Here is a 12,759-nt window from a genome sequence, read left to right as displayed (position 1 = left end):
CTCTTATAAGCGAATGACACATTGTCAGAGGACTATTAAGAATATCAAGAGCAAGGTGCTTGATGATTTAAAAGAGTATTTTGATGATTTTACTAATAATGATAAAGAAGAAGTAGAGAAGGAAATCATTAAATATTTATGTGTTAATGATAGGTCACCATCAGAAATTAGATCAGTGACACCTAATTCTTTATATAATTCTTTGGATAATAAATGGCACATTGCCATTGAAAAGGAACAGGAAATAAGGGAGAAAGTATTCGCACAATACTTTCTCGATGCCTCAAATTCAGAATTATGAGATAATGGATAAAAATAAAGGCCTCTTTTTCATGAGAAAGATAAGACTTAAGCTACTAGAAGGCAGAGCTTCTGAAGTGGAGAAGGACACACATCTACATGCAAAAGCTTTTGTTAGATTACACCAAGTATCTGAAGCAAATTTGAAGGCTAAACAAGAACCTGACCTACCATCAGGAAAACTAGATGAGGCATTTGATAGCAAAGGGGAAAGAGTGATAGAGAAAAATGATCCCATTGATGTGGATGCATTAGATATTGAGGATGTCACTCCTAACACAGAGAAAGAGAAACAAGATAAAGAAAAAGCAGAGAAATAAAAATAGGATAGAGACAAAGCAAAAAGAGAGAAACAAGACAAGGAAAAGGTTGAGAAAGTGGAGAAAGAGCAAGTGGAAAAAGCAAGGCAAGAGGAAATAAAGAAAGAGGAAGAGAAAAAGAAAGAGGAAGACAAGAGGAAACAAGAATAGAAGAGGAAACAAGAAAAGGAGAAGAGAAAAGAAGAGGAGAAAAAGAAACAAGAAGAGGAAAAGAGGAAAGAAATGGAGAAGCAAAAAGAGGAGGATAAGAAGAAAGCATAAGAGGAGAAGGAAGCAAAGAAGAGAAAACAAGAAAAGAATCCTATATCAACCGGTGGTCAAGCCAAACTAGTTGATACCAGTAGTTTGATTAACCTTGAATCAACAGATGAGTCTGAGCTGTTGTGGGGCATCAAACTGGCACAAGAAATACTAGAAGAGCTATGAAGGAAGAAGGAAAGGGATGTCATACAAACTACAATTGACACCCTTACTAGTCTAATTTTAGGTACTAACCTCCCCAGTACCAATTCCTCTTTGTCGAAGCTTAAACTTCTTTGTACCGTAGTGGAGGATCAGGTATGATGCTTAGAAGATGTTGTTAAAGCCACTGCAAAGAAGAACCATGAAAAGGCAGTCAATGCTGCCTTAGTCAAGAAAATGAATGAGCTGTAGACACAACTACTGAAACAACAGAATGATATTAGTGTTGCAATGGGTGAAGGTAAATTACTATTGAGTAAAATTTGCCAACCCCATCTATTTTGTGATGATGTGCTTAAACAGAAAGCTCAACTCCAATTGGAGCTACAGGCTTATATTAGCAATTGCAAGATGCCATATGATTCATTCACTATATATGGGAAATCAGTTCATCACTATCAGCTTCAGACTGCCAAGACGAACTTGGAGATCAGCAACTGGTCTAAAGATTTGTAGGAGCTACAACTACTCTTATTTCTTATACTGCAGATTCTTTAGAAATGTTTTCTCAATCTAGAAGCCATCACGGTAACTCAAGAAATGAGTACCATTGATGCAATGGAAGAACTAGTATTACAAATGAAAACAAAAAGTTAGATTGCTACTTCACTACTTGAGACATGGACATTAGCCATGAAAATTTTTATGTAGGACTTTAAATCTGTTTTTGATAAGTTTCATTCCTTATTGTCATAAACATTTACTCTATTTTTAATGATAATGAGAAACAAGGTTATTCTGCATTACTTTGTCATTGTTGGAAAGGGGGAGTACTACATAAAAATTTTGGTGAATGTTACCATTTCCTATATACTTTCATTTTTAGAGTAGTATATATTGTAATTTATTCAAAAGGGATAGTGTATATGCTTAGGGGGAGTAATTTTGCATTATGGCATATTTTTGTTGTAAAAACACTTAGATGTCACATTTTTCCTCAGAGTTGCCATCAATGCCAAAGGGGGAGATTGTTGTCATTTTGATGATGTTTTGATTGTCATTGATGGACATACACTTTCTTTATGATGGACTCACACTTTCTTAATGTATGAGTTATGCTCAGCCAATAATTGTTCCAACCAGTATTGTGTATTATTGAATGTATAATCTTTAGACTATCGATATTTTGGAGAAGATGTTTACCAGTCACAGATTGACTGAAGACCCAAGCGGTATGAAGATATCAAGCAATATGAAGGAGCAAAGTGGTAGTTAACATTTTTCAGTCTTCATTTTTGACAACTGGTAATTGTATATTGTCTTAACCGGTATTACTCTGTGATGAGTTACCAATTGGTATTTCTATGATGAGTTATCATCCACTAACACTTTGATGGTGATTTTGTGTCATGTTACCAAATGTGTCTAGATGCATTGAACCTAGGAACTTGTAGTCTAAACCTATTGGACCGACATGAAATCAAATTCCTTTATAAGGACGTCATGTCTAGGGTTTGCATGTATGATGTATGAGAGATAGATCATAAAAGGTTATGTGTGATCTTTATAGAAAATATTAAGTCTGTGTGAAGAGATAGAGTGTGGAGATATTGGAGACTAAAGTAATGCTGAAATGCATTAACAATGAGCTATCAAGGATCTAATTAAGTAGACTGTGCTATTAGCTAGATCAATCACTTGTTGATTACTCATATCTTTGACAAGTCTAAAATCTGTAATTGGGTAGGCCTAACAAAGCCTTTGTAAATCCTCTAACAAGGTGGTTCACAACTATGGATTTGAAATCCTCTCACAAGGTAGTCTTTAACAAGACTTATCTCCTAACAGAGATCTAGATTCCTAACAGGATCTGTTCTGGTGAAGAACATTGTATGACCTTATCTGGTCTGGTTTCTATTCTGCAAATAGTTACTTGTGAGTTTCTGCTCATCGTGGTTTTTACCATTTGGGTTTCCACATCAAATACCTTGTGTTATGGTGATTGTGCTCTTGTGGGTGAATGATTTGTTTTCTATTTTGTTTGCATTTATCTTAACCGATTTATTAGTAAAATTGTTGTATCGGTTATCTGCTAAACTATTTAAGAGTTTGTTTATAGTATTTTTTGTTATAATAATTCACCGCCCCCCTTTTAGTATTCAACAATTGGTATCAGAGCCAACCTTTCTATAAGTCTAACCACTTGGAAGGAGATATGGGGGAATACACTATGAGGAAACATACTCTTCATCTCACTCAAACTAAGAGAGCCTGTGATGAACTCAAAGTCAAGTATAAAGCCTCTTTGGCCAAGAGAAGGGAGCATGCTGAGAAACTAATGGAACTTACTGAAAATAGCTCTTTTGATGAAGCTGACATGGATGCTCTAGTTGAGGAAGTTGAACAATTGAAAGAATCTAAAGCCAACCTGAGAAATGAGTTGGAAAGACTGACTATCAGAATGTGTCAAGAGCTTGAAAATAGAAAGAAAGCCGAAAATCTGGTAAAAGACAAAGATCATGTGATCTCCAAGATAAAGCAAGAAATCAGTACCCTTACCACTCATCTCCAAGAAAGTAAAGTGGAAAAAGAAGAAATGAAATGTGAACTAAATATGGCTATTTATAAGAATGCAACCTTGGTGGAATCTAATGTTGATATTTCCAAGGAACTTACTGAGTCAAAGGAGATACTTGCCAAATTCAATCAGAGTACTGCTAAGCTAGAGAAAAAGCTGGAATCAGAAAAACCGGTAAAGAATACCACTAGACTTGGTTTCTCTGGGTATGAGGAAGGTGAGACCTCTAGAACAAAAGCTAAAGCATCAAAGAAGCAACCAACATCCAAGGACAAAGGTAAGAAAAAATTTAAACCTGTTTGATTTATTTGTCTCAAAGAAGGACATATTGCTAATGTGTGTAGAAGCAAGGCCTACAACAATTTTTCTTATTTTCTAAACAACAAGCCTAGATCCAATAGATTCAATGGTAACTATTATGCATGCAACAAGTTTGGACATAGAGCATTTGAATGCAGGTCTGTTTTGCACAATACTGGGAGATACCCTCCAAGGACTCAAGGATGATAGTTCTGATAGTTAATATAAGTACAAATCCAATAGCCAACAAGATGAGAGGGGGGGGGTGAATCATACAAACTTAATCATCCATAAAAACATCAGATTCAACCTCAATAACATATACTTCAGTAATATAACCAAAACTATCAAACATGCAAACTCAAAAGCATATAAACATCGTAAACCTCATAACACCAGATTTAACATGGAAACCCAAATAGGGAAAAACCACTATGGGATTGCGGACCCACTAAGAAATATACTCTTCTAGAATATGCTCGGTTAAAAGCAAATCCTGTTAAAGATTACAAACACATTGCTAGATGTGACCCGGTTAAGGGATTTCCCTCATATCTTTTAGGATCTTCACCTTCTTCGAAGTGACCTTGTTAAAAGATTTCAAACACTCAATCAGAATGTCACCTTTCTAGATGGTTTTACAAATAACACTGTTAAGTCCACTCAGTTAAGAGATTTTTTGTCACTTTCACAAAATAATACTAATAAAATCTATCTGCAATTTCATATCTAAAATGCTAAAGTAGATTCCTATTTGTTCAATACAATCTAGACATAGAACTAATCTTGTCTATCTGCTGGGCTTCTATACTCTATTATTCAAATAGGTCTTCAAGCTTCTGTTCTCAGTAATCACTATGTAGCATCCTTGTGCATACACTTGCCTGCATACATTTTTTATCAATAGTTTCCTATTTATAAACAATTAGGTAACCACTTAATCTCCTTGATCACATTTCCCATGATCAATCATAGCCATCAGATCTTTGATCTTGTCTAGGTTCAATGCATCTTTCAATCTGAAAATGTTTTACCCTGTCTTGGAACTTGCATACATTTCTTGGAACTTGTGCCAAGGTATTGCGGTTCAATCTGAGCTGTAGATCTTCATGCTGACTTTCCTTTTCCTTAGATTCATTAACAAACTTCATGCATGGCTCACCAATCATTTAATCAATTCCAACTCATCAGCTTCCTTCATTAAATAACGCATGCAAACATTTAATGCATTCTGTTATAGCTCGGTTACAACTCGATAACAACTCGGTGAATACTAAACTTTACTCGGTAGACATTCCACCTTCATTAACTGATAGTGATAACCTTAGGGTTTACCAACTAGGTTCCTTAGGGTTTACCGACTAGGTTCTTTGCATGATAACATAGTATAGTATTAACCTTTACATTTTACAACATATGTATGATGTTAAAACAATCTAAAACATCATGATCTCATCATTGTCTGACTTGGTAGTAGTTGCCCATTGAATACCTTATTCATCCCCTTATTCATCATATTCTTTCCTATGTCTTTTACCGACATCTTTATAATCTTCAAATCATACTTCTCAAGATATGGCAACATCATACTGAATTAGAAAATCAATTTCTTGACATCAATGACAAAATAATAATATCAATATAGTAAACATCCTTAATCAATTATATCCATAATCATCAACAACCTTCTCAATATCCTTATGAAATGCCAACAATCTTTCATTGTCTGTTATAATGCTATATTGCCAACAATCTTCCCCTTTGGCATTGATGGAAAAACCAATTGATTTGACCTTGAAAGATTTAGATTGCTGTTATTCTGAAATGCTAAAATGCTCTTCCCCATACATTAGACTTCTCTTGTTTCTTCAATTTTCTTTCCAATCTGTAGTCTTCTCATTAGTCTTCTCCCCCTTTGACAACAATGCCAAAAAGTAAAGAACTAAAACATAATTTCTTTCTATATGAAGTGATTTCTTGCTGTTGTGTATCAATTCAATCTCGGTCAAAGCATTTTGTCTTCAATTCATGTTCCCTGTAATATATCCTATAATATTTCCTGTACACCTTTAGAAAACATCTTAAAGTGTATAAATCAGCATCAACTCCCAAAAGATATTCGATAGAGTCATCGGATTGATGCTTTCACCGAACTCTATCAGTGAGTAGAAGATAGGGGTAGGACCCATAACTTACTTTTGAGATATTCAAAAGTGTCCCTTGGTAGTGGCTTGGTGAAGATATCTACTATTTGTTCCTTTGTGCTAACATACTCCAACACCACTTTCTTTTCTTGAGCTTCTTCTCTAAGATAATGATATTTGATAGATATGTGCTTTGTCTTAGAGTGCATAATAGGATTCTTTGAAATATTAATGGCACTAGTATTGTCACAGAATATAGTTACTGGCTCAGTAACTTTCTCATTTATACCTTCCAACAGTTGTTTGATCCATGCACTGTTGGTACAATTCAATGTTGCAGCAATGTATTCAGCTTCTGCTATTGACTGTGAAACACATCCTTGTTTCTTGCTAAGCCAACTCACTAGTCTTTCTCCTAAAAAGAAAGCTCCTCCACTTGTGCTTTTTTTGTCATCAATGTTGTTTGCCCAGTCAGCATCAGTATAAACTATTAAATCAAAATCATTTCCTTTCTGATATACTAAGCCATAATCCTCAGTGCCTTTCAAGTATCTAAAGATTATTTTGATTGTTGTCATGTGTGTTTCCTTAGGATCTACAAAGAATCTTGCAACTATACCTACTACATGTGCTATGTGTGGTCTACTATGAACAACATATTGTAGCTTTCCAATCATGGATCGATAAAGAGTCAAATCAATAGATGCAGATTCATCATTCTTTGACAATTTATAGTTGGTAGTCATAGGAGTACTTACTAGTTTTGAATCCTCCATTCCAAATTTCTTCAAGATTTCCTTTATAAACTTGGATTGAGTAATGAAAATCTCATTTTTCATTTGCAGTATCTATAAACCTATAAAATACTTTATCTCACCAATTAATGACATCTCAAATTCTTTTCTCATTTCATTTCCAAAGTTTTTGCATCAAGAGTCATTTCCACAAAATATAATATCATCAACAAATATGGCTGAGATCAGTATTCCATCATCATTCTTCATGTACATATTGTTGTTCTCACTAGTCCTTATAAAACCAATCTTAATCAAATAAGAGTACAATCTTTCATACCATGCTCTAGGTGCTTGTTTCAAACCATATAAAGCTTTGTTCAATTTACATACCTGATCTTTATTATTGTCTTCAACACATCCTTCAGGTTGTTCAATAAAAACTTCTTCTTCTAATATTCCATTCAGAAATGGAGATTTGACATCCATTTGATATACCTTGAAGTTCTTGAAAGCAGCATAGGCCAACAATGTTCTCACTCCTTCAAGTCTAGCAATAGGTGCAAAAGTTTCACCATAATCAATTCCTTCTTCTTGAGCATAACCTTCGCAAACTAGTCTTGCTTTGTTTCGAATGACATCTCCTTTTTCATTTAGCTTGTTTATGAAAATCCACTTTGTACTGATTACATTTTTGTCCTTTGGTCTTGGGATTAGTGTCCATGTGTCATTCTTCTTGATTTTATCAATCTCTTATGTCATAGCATTTATCCAATCTTCACTGTTAAATGCCTCTTTCACTATTCTCGGTTCAAATTCAGATATCAGACATGTGTTCTGTCTTAGTTTGTTCCTTATCATCACTGGATCATCCTTATCTCCTATAATCTGACTTGGTTCATGATGTCTTCTGACATACTTGGCTAATATAGGCTCGGTAGGCTCTATATGATCTTCTTCATCACTCAGTAACTGGATATTCTCTTCATTTTCTTCAATAGTCCTATCGGTAAGACTTTCAATTGAACATAGACAAATTCATCATAGTCTTCTAGTTCCTTGGAATTTCCTTCATCATTTCTTTCTACAAATTCATCAATTTTCACATTTTCACTTTCTACTATTTTGTTAAATGATTTGATCAAACATTTAAATGCTTTGCTTCCGAAAGAATAACCTAGAAATGTCCCTTCTTCACTTTTCTGATCAAATTTGCCATTTCTATCATCTTTGTGAACATAGCATCTACTTCCAAAGATTTTAAAATAACATACATTAGGTTTCTTATCATACCAAATTTCATATGGTGTCTTCAAAGTACCTTTCTTCAATTGAACTCGGTTCAAGGTGTAAACAGTAGTGCTTATTGCTTCTCTCCAAAATGTTTGTGGTACCTTCTTTTCAGTCATTAGTGTTCTAGCACAATCCACAATAGATCTATTTCTTCTCTCAACTATTCCATTCTGCTATGGAGTTCTCGGTGCAAAGACTTGCTTTTTAATACCATGATCATTGGAAAATAAATTGAACTCATCAGATGTGAACTCTCCTCCTCTATCTGATCTAAGACATTTTAGTTGTCTTCCTATTTCATTTTCAACTCTTGCCTTGTACCATTTAAACATTTGAAAAGCTTCTGATTTTTCTTTTAGAAACATTATTGACATCATCCTTGAATAGTCATCCACAAATAACATGAAATATTTATCACCATAATAACTTTGAACTTTCATAGGACCACAAAGATCAGTGTGGACTAGATCTAAAATTCCCTTAGAAGTGTAAGACTTACTTGTAAAGCTTGATCTTGTCATCTTACCCATTTGACATCCTCAACACATAGCATTCTTAGGTTTTTCAAGACTCAGTAGACCTCTTACTCGGTGCTTCTTACTTATTTTGATCAGATTATCAAAATTTACATGACAAAACCTTTTATGCCATAACCAGGTATATCAATCTTTGCATACAACACTTATTCAGAATTGAGTCAAGGTGAAATGTGTTACCTTTTGTTTGTGTCTCAGTAGCAGCTAACTTTCCATTCTTCTCATGAATTTTGACAATTCCCTTCTGAAATTATATTTGGTAACCTGTGTTGTTTAGCTGTGCTACACTTAACAAATTGTATTTCAAACCTTCAACCCAATAAACATCATTGCATCTTGCATTTTCAAGAAGTGTTATAGATCCTTTACCTTTCATCAGACATGGTGCATCATTACCAAATCTGACATAGCCTCCATCATAATCTTCTAATATAACAAACTTGTGTTTATCTCCTGTCATATGATGTGAGCATCCACTATCTATAATCCAAGAATCATTAGTGTTTATGTGAGATATTAGGGATTTTTCTTCGTACCTTTCTTCATCTGGTCCATCTTTGATAGGCACATAAACTACTTCCTCTGTATCAGTCTCATCTGATTTATCATCATTAGATTGCTCATCAGCTATTAGGCATGTCTTTCTATCTCTTCTTCTGAACTCTTGATGTCCTCTGTAATGATTGTCTTTCTGTCTGTCATCTCGGTAATCTCTCTTTTTAGTAGAATCTTTGTCAGGACAGTTAGAAGCCATATGTCCTATCTTATCACAATTGAAACATTTCAAAGGTAGTTTTCCTTTATAGTTACCTTTGCCTCTCAATAACCATTTTGCTAATAGTGCTTCAAACTCTTCTTGCTTTCTGATTTCCTCATACAGTTTGTGTACTGCCTCCATGTTCTTACGAAATCTTTCACTTGCTCCATTGTGATCTCCTTTAGAGTACTTATAATTTCTTTCATTGTAATCACTAGATTTATCAAGATGAAAAGAACTAAATGTAGATTCAACTTTATTTACCGAAGATCCACTGTTATCAAAATTACTTAATTCAAATGCATGTAGCTTACCAATAGTAGCATCTAAAGAAACTGCCATACTAGGTACAGACATCAATTCATTGATTGCAAAGACTCGGATTGCATAAGCTGGTAGAAGAGTTCTTAACAACTTATTTGTTATCCTTTTCTTCAATAGTTCCACCTACTCCTTTGATTTGATTGACAATCTCCTTTAGTCTTGTACTGTACTGAGTTATGTTCTCACCTTCATTCATCCTCATAGATTCAAGTTGTCCTCTTAGACTATCCACTTTTTCTCTTTGAACATGTTCATCTTTTCCATATACTGATATGAGCTTATCCCACATTGCCTTTGCATCATTGCAGCCTTCTAGATCATTAAACTCTAAATCGGTCAATGCAGATGTTATTTCAATCATTGCTTGAATATGTTCTTGCTTTGCCTTTATCTCTTCCATAGTCAATGGATAGGTGCTCGGTGTGACAAAATCACTCTCCAGATAGTATACAACATATTCTCCAACTCCTGATAGATGTAGCTTCATCCTTTTCTACCATGTAGAGAAACATGACTTGTTCAACTTCGGTGCATCCCTCTTATACATCTTTGGATCTTTAACTCAAGTGCCTTTAAACTTTCCTTCTAGAGTCCAAACATCTAATACCAATTGATAGTTCTGATACTTAATATAAGTATAGATCCAATAGCCAACAAGATGAGAGGGGGGGGGGGTGAATCATACAAACTTAATCATCCATAAAAACATTAGATTCAACCTCAATAACATATACTTCAGTAATATAACCAAAACTGTCAAACATGCAAACTCAAAAGCATATAAACATCATAAACCTCATAACACCAGATTTAACATGGAAACCCAAATAGGGAAAAACCATTGTGGGATTTCAGACCCACTAAAAAATATACTCTTCTAGACTATGCTTGGTTAAAAGCAAATCCTATTGAAGATTGCAAACACATTGCTAGATGTGACCCGGTTAAGGGATTTCCCTCAGATCTGTTAGGATCTTCACCTTGTTAGAAGTGACCTTGTTAAAGGATTTCAAACACTCAATCATAATGTCACCTTGCTAGAGGGTTTTACAAATAAGACTATTAAGTCCACTCAGTTAAGAGATTTTCTGTCACTTTCATAAAATAATAGTAATAAAATCTATCTACAACTTCACATATAAAATGCTAAAGCATATTCCTATTTGTTCAATACAATATAGACATAGAACTAATCTTGTCTATCTTCTGAGCTTCTATACTCTATTATTCAAATAGGTCTTCAAGCTTCTGTGCTCGGTAATCACTATGTAGCATCCCTGTGCATACACTTGCCCACATACATTGTTTATCAACAGTTTCCTATTTATAAACAATTAGGTAACCGCTTAATCTCCTTGATCACATTTTCCATGATCAATCATAGCCTTTAGATCTTTGATCTTGTCCAGGTTCAATGCATCTTTCGATCTGAAAACATTTTACCCAGCCTTGGAACTTGCATACATTTCTTGGAACTTGTGTCAAGGTATTGCGGTTGAATCTGAGTTGTAGATCTTCATGCCAACTTTCCTTTGCCTTAGATTCATTAACAAACTTCATGCATGGCTCACCAATATTTTAATCAGTTCCAGCTCATCAGCTTCCTTCATTAAATAACACATGCAAACATTTAATGCATTCTGTTATAGCTCGGTTACAACTCGATAACAACTTGGTGAATACTAAACTTTACTCGGTAGACATTCCGCCTTCATTAACCGATAGCAATAACCTTAGGGTTTACCAACTAGGTTCTTTGCATGATAACATAGTATAGTATTAACCTTTACATTTTACAACATATGTATGATGTTAAAACAATCTAAAACATCATGATCTCATCATTGTCTAACTCGGTACTAGTTTCCCATTGAATACTTTATTCATCCCCTTATTCATCATATTCTTTCCTGTGTCTTTTACCGACATCTTTATAATCTTCAAATCATACTTCTCAAGATATGGTAAAATCATACTGAATTAGAAAATCAATTTCTTGACATCAATGACAAAATAATAATATCAAGACAGTAAACATCCTTAATGAGTTATATCCATAATCATCAACAACCTTCTCAATATCCTTATGAAATGCAAACAATATTTCATTGTCTATTATAATGCTATATTGCCAACAAAGGAATTATCTCGAAACCTTCTGTGAACTAGAACTCCAAACGGTACAGTACCTATGACCATCAATCAGGTGGGTATCAAGTGGCAACTAGTTGGAGAGCAACATGTTTGATCTATCATGGTAGCGGTCACACTGCTGCAACATGTAGAAGGAAGAATGATAGTATGAATAATTGACCATGGAGAACACCTAGAATGGTATGCTATCATTGCAACAAATCGATTCATACTACCAAAACTTATAGACTGAGAAAGAACCTATCCGATGATATACCGATCACTCCTGAAGGGAAGATTGATGTTGAAACCATTCAAGTAGGAATGAACAAAACATGGAAAAAGAAACCAAAAGAAGTGTCACAAGATGAACTGATTTCTGCACCTAGTGTGGAAGTCTCTGAACTGGCAAACTGAGCTTCAGAAAAGCTTAGGGGGATCATGTCGGTGAAATATTTGAACCCCCAGTTTATATCGGTAAAGACCTTAACCGATATATGTTACCTATCAATCGACACTAGACTTGAAGTGGTATAAGGAAAGATTAGGGTTTATGCCCTAATAGTGATGCATTTATTATGGTAGGTGAAAAGACTGTTTAAAAGGATTATGGTCATCATTTTTCACTTATCCATTTTTGAGCGAAGAATTTTCAAGAGTAGAGCAATAAAGATCCATTCATCAAGCGATTCAAAGTGAATTCAAATCTTGTAGAGGAATCCAAAGATCATTTTCAATCTATCAAGTGAAGAACACTAAGTTGTAATCCAACAACCGAAGTGGTGTGTTGTGAGTAACATTGGCAAACCCTAGATTTTGAATTGTGAAGGTATTTCTCAAAATTCTCGGTTATCATTTAATCATGGCTTTTGCATCGCACTCCAATTCTAGTGCACCTATGGATTCATCTGAGTTTCTTTAAAAAAAGATGAGATACA

This window comes from Cryptomeria japonica, chromosome 3, assembly GCF_030272615.1.
Source record: "Cryptomeria japonica chromosome 3, Sugi_1.0, whole genome shotgun sequence".
Taxonomy (NCBI): domain Eukaryota; kingdom Viridiplantae; phylum Streptophyta; class Pinopsida; order Cupressales; family Cupressaceae; genus Cryptomeria; species Cryptomeria japonica.
This window is presented reverse-complemented; position numbering follows the sequence as displayed.